The sequence below is a fragment of the Adiantum capillus-veneris genome, chromosome 28 (assembly GCF_014529385.1).
Source record: "Adiantum capillus-veneris isolate H3 chromosome 28, ASM1452938v2, whole genome shotgun sequence".
Classification (NCBI taxonomy): Eukaryota; Viridiplantae; Streptophyta; class Polypodiopsida; order Polypodiales; family Pteridaceae; genus Adiantum; species Adiantum capillus-veneris.
The window spans coordinates 35,583,992-35,591,824 of record NC_140958.1 but is presented as its reverse complement, the minus strand read 5'-3'; the positions used below and the strand labels follow the sequence as shown (position 1 = coordinate 35,591,824).

At 44.7% G+C, this 7,833-nt stretch overlaps 1 pseudogene; it reads left to right on the top strand.

Annotated features, from left to right (window-relative positions):
* The first annotated feature begins 3,141 nt into the window (after positions 1–3,141).
* On the top strand, positions 3,142–6,618 carry LOC147420279 (uncharacterized; annotated as a pseudogene).
* Positions 6,619–7,833: the final 1,215 nt, after the last annotated feature.

The window sequence follows — 7,833 nt, the reverse complement described above, 5'->3', positions numbered from 1 at the left end:
ACCGTAAGAAATTGCTGTTTTGGGCAAAATGCACTGGTCCATCAACTTTGGAGGCTTGTAGTGACCAAGGGATGAGAAAAATTACAAGTTTCTCATTTTTTCCATATGGAGTAGTTATTGAACTATAAGCTCATGAAAGGATTTTTCAAAATGAGTGGATCTACTATGGTTTTGGAATTTTTTCCCAAAACCTTGAAAGTACACTTTTATGTCCTGTTAGGTTACCATTCTAGTGTTAAATTAGGGTAATTTGATTAGATTAGGATTCTAATTAGGGGAGACAAAGCAAGGCGGTGGGTCGTGGATGGTTGACCCTTGCTTTGTCTTGGGAAATATTATAAAGGAAAACTCCTAGGTGGGCCTTTGTGGCCATCACCTAGAGAGAGGTGATAATTTACAAATTGGGATTTTTTACAAGGTTTGGTTTAAGACTAGGAAAAATGATGACAACCTACGGAGTTTACTGAAGAGGGCATCGTGGATGCGATGCTGGTGAACGGCGGCCTAGGTGGTACGTCGGTGTAACGCATTCGTCATTTTTGGGGTCGATTGGAGCATGCCTTCGATGTCTTTTCTTGTTTCGGTGCTATGAGAGTATAGGTGTGTGGGTGTATATGGCAAGGTGTGCGTGGGAACGAGGGGGGGAGGGGGGGGATAAGCTATATATATATATATATATTGTTTTAAATTCTTGTGACTGCTACGTAGAGAGAGAGAGAGGACGAGAATGGGAGAGAGAGAGGGAATACGGGTGTTGTATGGGGGAAGGGTGTGTGTGTGTGGGTGTTTGATAGAGAGAGAAAACGGTTCCCTGTGGTGGTGCCTGCATAGGCCAAGAGCGGGAGAGAGGGAGTGTCGGATGGGCTCGCTTTCGTGGGATGACTCAGAGGGCACGAGAGGGCGAGACTGAGATGGGGAGGGAGGGGAAAGGGAGTGTGTGAGGATGAGAGAGAGAGCATGCCCCGTGCACTACATGGCCTGCAGGCTGCTCAACATAGAGAGAGCGCGAGAGAGGGAGAGTGGGGTGTGTGAGGACGTGTGTGTCTGTGTGGTGATTAAGAGAGAGTGAGAGAGCATGCCCTGTAGCGGCACCTGCGGGCTGACGAGAGCGCAAGAGAGGGAGGGTGGGGGCTCGGGCCCGCTTGTTCGACAGAGAGCGAGAGGGGGGGGGGAAAGGTCAATGGGAGGGGATTGGGTTATGAGAGAGAGGGAGAAAATAATGATTTTTGTTCATGGCAGTGTCACACACAAAGAGAGAGAGAGAGAGAGAGAGAGAGAGAGAGAGAGAGAGAGAGAGAGAGAGAGAGAGAGAGCTAATTGAGGGAGGGGAAGATAGGGGAAGAGAGAGCGGTGGTCTGTCGGTGGGAAGAAAACAAGAGTGGAGAGATGGAGAGGAGAGTGAAGTCGAGGGGGTGTGGACAAGAGGGAAGAGGGAGGGGTGAGGTATGGTGGCCCGCTGGACAAGGGTATGGACTAGAGAGAGAGAGAGAGAGAGAGAGAGAGAGAGAGAGAATAATGAAAGAGAGAGAGAGAACTTTACAAAAGCGTGGCGGCCCGCCAGGGAATACAGACGATGGCACTGTTTTTTTTTTTTATGCGCCCATTGGGCCAGGCAATGTAGAGGCAAGGTAAGTGAGAGAGAGAGAGAGAGAGTGTTGGCGGAGCCAAGCAAGAGGGAGAGAGAGGGCTCTGTCTTCCGGCGATAATGGAGAGATGTGGCCAAATTGGTGGCGTCCCGCCAGTGGTTAGGCCTAGAGGGGTAGTGAATGTAAAAAAAAACTATTTCTTATCGTCTTTTCTTTGGAATATGCTCTCCCCTTCTTGGGGTTTGGTTCTCGCGGTCGCGGTTTCGAAAACCGGCCGTCACCGTCACCAAAAGGTCAAAGCAACAGAGAGGAAAATAAATCACTTGGCCTACGAGAGGATAAGTTGAAAATTATGTTGTCTATGGAATCAACAAATGAAGAGAAGGATAAATTGTTATAAATGTTGATGAGATTTCGTGACCTTTTCATTGACAACTATGAAAGAATCACAGGTATTACATCGATGGAGCATCACTTTAAGTTAAAGGAAGGGGTAAAGACAGTTGTGCAGAAACTACGATGACTGGGAGTTATACAAGAAAAGACACTCCTTGCCGAGGTAAGGAAACTACTGGAAGCAAGGTCCTTTTACCCTGTGGAAAACTCAGAGTGGGTATCACCCATACTGGTGATGCCTAAGAAGAATCGTAAGTGGAGGGTTTGCGTCGACTACAAACCACTAAATGCAGCCACAAAGAAGGACCATTTTCCTCTCCCTTTTTTGGATGAAATTCTGAATGAAGTAGTTGGTTTTGAAGGCTACACAGTGTGTGACGAATACTCCGGCTATTTTCAAATATGCATAGCCTTTGAAGATCAACTAAAAACCACTTTTATTACACCATGGGGTTGTTTTGCTTATAGAGTTACGCCATTTGGTCTCAGAAATGCACCTGCCACATTCTAGAGATATGTCACATATGTCTTTCAACTGTTTTTTAGAACATCCATAAGAGTGTTCATTGATGATTTTTGTATATATAGCCCTTGCATCTCACATTTAGAAAAAGTAATTGAGGGTTTAGCAAGGCTGCAAAGCTTAGGAGGGCAGTTAAATGTAGACAAGTGCTAGATTGGGAAAGTAGAGTCATTCTCTTAGGCCATGAAATTTCAGCTAAAGGTATCAATGCCGATCCAAGTAAGGTGTCCGCACTCATTGCACTACCTTCACAGACAACCACACGTTGTCAAACGTTTTTTGAATGGGCAAGAAGCTAATCAATAGAGCGGGAATGCTTGTCAATTTGCCTCTTGTACGTAGGCATGCATAGCCGGTTGCACTTGGGAAGTGATTTGTAAAGGCAGAAGTAGCAAGGTTTGGTTTGTCTTGTCTGTTTGCTTATATTTTTGGTCAAAACGGATATCATATGTATTGTTATTTGGAGGTTCTCCTTCGAAGCTATGTTGAAGAATTTTTGGGACGTGCGAGCTCGATGTAATTGGTGAGTTTGAGCTTGTGTGAGTTTCGTTGAGAGGTTCTGTATTGCATGTTTTGAATCACTTTATTTGGTGCAAGGGTGGGCTAATGTATTTACAAGCAAAGGTAGAGGGTTAAATGAAAAAAGCGTTTTTTGATAACTACGGGAGAGCCGTGAGTAGTGGGAGGTCGTTTTTGGAAAGGGGAGTGGTGGCGAGCAGGAGAGAGAGATGCTGAGAGTGCCAGCTTGGGGCAAACAGGGACGCATATGTTTTGGCTGGAGTACTATCATTCAGCCTATGCAAGGGGAATCACCAATTAGAAGGGGAAAAATGGAGCTACCAATGATAGCGAGTGTGGAGCATGCAGGGAAGAGACAGGTTGTGTGCAAATGAAGGAGCTTGCTCCCTTGTGGAGGTGTTGCGTGGTTTGTTTTTGTGCGAGGCATCTTAAAGCAGACCGGGGTAGTCATGGAGGAGTTGCTGCCAATGATAAGTGACTCGGAGTTCTCTCCAAAATTACGCAACATTTAGTCTTTTGTTTTGCAAAGGTCATACTTTCAATTGTTGATAAGAGCCATCATTCACCTTGGGGGCCAGTGAGATAGATGGCGACATTAAAAACCAGAGAAAAGAAAGCGAGACCTGGCTATGGATCACAGTTTGCGGCACTCAAGCTTTGTGGGGGGGACTTTTGAAGGTTTCGAATGAGGTCGGCGGCAATTAGAAAAGCCGTACATGCCATTAGTGATGTGGGGCTATTGGACAGGAGTTGATATCTGTTCTACTCGTGGCCTCTCAGATGAGTGTGTGTTTGCACAACTCGGCATCAAGGGTAATCTGCACTGATCTACCAGAGCATTCGTTAAATGAGGCAGATACATCAGCCTTTTGCAGAAGACGGCTATTCTGCTAGCCTTTTCAACGATCAACCCTAGCGTGTGGATCAGCCAGCAGGATAGGGCTGCCTTTTTTCTCCACAACAGCGCTTTCAGATTTGCAGGCCGCCTCCTTGCGATGAATCAGCTCAGATAGAGACAGAGAGCTCTTGTGTAAGCAACTATGACAATTGAACTCGCTCTGGCTTAAGGGCATTGCATCAACAAACAAAAGTGGGGAGTTAGCACCAAGGATGTTGCTAAATAGATGCCAAAGATAATCTGCAACAAGGACAGAATGGTACTACGTTTATGTACTTGAAGGAGTTCATAGCAGCCTTATTACCCGACTTTATGGAGTTTCCCTTTAAGTTAAAGCACTTGGGAGAGGGCAGCTCTATATAGTCTTTGGAGATGTAATTGCATGTGTTTGAGTGGATAGGTTTGTGATCCCGAACTGACAGAGAAGCATTGCTATAGAGGTGCCCCGCTTCGGCTTTCTTCTGTCATACTTTTGGTGCCCGCCACTGAGGATCAAACTCCAGAGCTTCATTTCATAATTGTCTTATGCTACAGGTAATCCAATATGGACATGGCTACAAGCAGGTTCTTCACACGTCCCCATCATGAGGATATTATGGCATGGTTTCACCTTGTGGAGTACGAGTTTTCTCAATTGGAGCTTTATGATGATGAGTTGCAAGCTGATTATGCATGGCAAGGGCTTCTTTGTGATGCATGCTACCTTTATTCCGTGCTGTCCGAGGAAGAACAATGGAGTTGGCAAAGCATGAAAAGGGATCTTTTTCTAGCTTTTTATGATCCTCCAAAGTCGTTTTGTACCATTGAGAATGGTTCCCAACTCATCGAGTCATGGAGAGAGCTGCAAGCACAGTATTGGGAGAGCTTGGAGACCTCAGCATCTCAGGTTTGCTTGCCACGTGATGGGTTTGGTTCAGATATGCATCCTGACATTGTTACACTTCACGATGAGGGTTATGAGAGCGACGAAGAAGCATCTTCATGTAGTGATGGTGGGGAAACTGTTGATGACGAGTTAAAGTCTACAGAGAGCACTAGTGACCTATCATCAGATGGAGATGACATGGAGGTAATGCATGAGGAGGCAAATGGTTTAAATGTTGCGGAAGATATATAAGGATGCTTTGGAGCTTAAATCACAGCAAGAGGGAGAGCAAGGTCTTGTCTCTTATGAGGAATGTATGCAACCAGTAGCAGAGAAGAGTGGGAATGCTTCAGTTGAAGAGGTTATGAGTTTTTGTGATGATGAGAGTGAATGCACAGAAGTGGTGCATATTGAGAGTATGTTTGATGATGGAGTTGATAATCTTAGTTTTTTTGATAGGCTCATGCCTGAAGCAGTAGATGATATGTCTTTCTCTTCTTCCTTTGATACTGGCATGCTGGAAAATGCTACTTGTGAGTTTTTTTATCGTCTGGGATGAAGAAGTACCTCTTGCAGAAATTATGGGTGCTCCAAAGAAAGACGATTCTTGTGCAGATACCTTAAAGGTGTTCAAGGGTTTTGTATGCCTCTTTGCAGGGATGTATGCGTTTCAATGCCTTTTGAAGGCTGCTTCTGTTGCTCATGATGATGCTTCAGGTGTTTTCAAGACTTTGGAATGCAATATACCCTATGTTGACCTGAATATGGTTTTTTGTGAAGAGGATAACAACAAAGCACGTTTTATGATGCAGAGGCAGGTCGATGGCAGACTTATTGATGATTTTTTTGGTATAGAGCCAGGTGGAGGCTTGGTTAACCTGTTGATGTATGAAATCCAGGGTGTTTTGTGTGGGATCCATGTGTAAGACTGCATTTGTTTCAAGAGGCTTTAAGCTTCCCTTTTGATCCAGGAGGTCACTGAGACAAGATAGTATGTTTGTACAGTGTAGAAAGTTTTTAAGGTTCTTGACTTAAGTGTGTTTGCGTAGGATATAGGGTGCTTGACAATAATGTGCATTGCCTGACAATGATGCTCTCGTTCTTGGAACTACACTGGTGGACATTTATGCTAAATAATGTCAGCTTGACAATGCACAAGAAGTTTTTGATGAACTCCCTGCTCGTGATACAATCGCTTGGAATGCTTTGATTGCCCAATATGTTCAAGTCTAAGTATGGTTTACATACCATGCAACTTGCGGTTATTTCCCTAAGAACAATCCCTTTTTCAAGTAATTTCAATGCATGCATAGAGCTGTACTATGCTCAACACTGGCCTTGTCGATATGTATACAAAACTCGATGCTGATTATAAGAGAGTATGCAGTAGAAACAGATATTATGGCTGCCAATGCTCTCTTAGATATGTCTGTACAGTGTGGTGCAATTGATATAGCACAGGATGCTTTTGATAAGCTCCTCATTCGTGATCTAGTCTCATGGAACACAGTGTTCACGGGATATGCTCAGCATGAACGTGATGAGGCAGCAATGAGCTGTTTACAAACGAATGCAAGCTGAAGCTTGGTTCTCCTAATGCTGTTTCTTTTGTATGCATCTTGAAAGCTTTTGGTAGTCTAGGAGCTGCATACACAGGAAAAGAGTTCATGCTTTACTTGAGAGTCACATCTTGTTAGAGCAATAAAACATTGTTGGCATTGGGTTGTTAGTTTTGTATACGAGTTGCGGAATGGTTGCAGAAGCTCATAATTTTTTTGACAACTTGCTGGTCAGGGATGTGATTGCCTGGAGTGCACTTATGGAAGGCTATGCCCAGGTCCGTGTATGCCAAAAGTGCGACTCTCACAAGAGCATGGCAAGTGCTCAAGGATCTTTGGGTTAGAGACACTATTTCTTGGACTGCATTGATTGTGGGGCATTCGGCACATGGCCAAGGTGCAGAGGCACTGAAGTGTTTTGAACAGATGAGGCATGAATATGTCTCTCCGAATGCAGTGACCTTTTCTTCTATTCTGCAGGCATGTGTGAGCATGGATACCATAGGGCCAGGCAGTCTGTTACATGCATACATGATGAAGCATGGTGTTCACACAGATGGGCCGATGGGAACCATTCTTGTTCACCTGTATGCCGACTTTGGTGGTCTCAGCTGGGTTTTTTCCAATATTTTATAAATGTTTGCTGCTGAGCATGAATGCTCTAGCAGGCTAGGGGGGTTGGCAAGCTATGTCAAGTGTTTTTTGAATGGGCAAGAAGCTAATCAGTAGAGCAGGAATGCTTGTCAAATTGCCTCTTGTACATAGGCATGCATAGCCCGTTGCAATTGGGAAGTGGTTTGTAAAGGTAGATATAGAAAGGTTTGGTTTGTCTTGTTTGTTTGCTGATGTTTTTGGTCAAAACAGATATCATATGTATTGTTATTTGGAGGTTCTCCTTAGAAGCCATGTTGAAGAATTTTTGGGATGTGCGAGTTCGATGTAGTTGGTGAGTCTGAGCTTGTGTGAGTTTTGTTGAGAGGTTCTATAGTGCATGCTTGGACTCACTTTATTATTGGTGCAAGGGTGGGCTAATGTATCTACAAGCAAAGGTAGAGGGTTAAATGAAAAAAGCGTTTTTGATAACTATGGGAGAGCCGTGAGTAGTGGGAGGTCGTTTTTGGAAAGGGGAGTGGTGGCGAGCAGAAGGAGAGAGACGCTGAGAGTGCCAGCTTGGGGGAAGCAGGGACGCATATGTTTTGGCTGGAGTACTATTATACCAATTAGAAGGTGGGAAAAGGAGCTACCAATGGTAGCGAGTGTGGAGCATGCAGGGAAGAGCCAGGTGAGATAGATGGCGAGATAAGAGCCATCATTCACCTTGGGGGCCAGTGAGATAGATGGCGACATTAAAAACCAGATAAAAGAAAGCGAGAGCTGGCTCTTTGCGGCACTCAAGCTTTGTTGGGGGGCCTTTTGAAGGTTTCGAATGAGGTCGCCGGCAATTAGAAAAGCCGTACATGCCATTAGTGATGTCGGGCTATTGAATA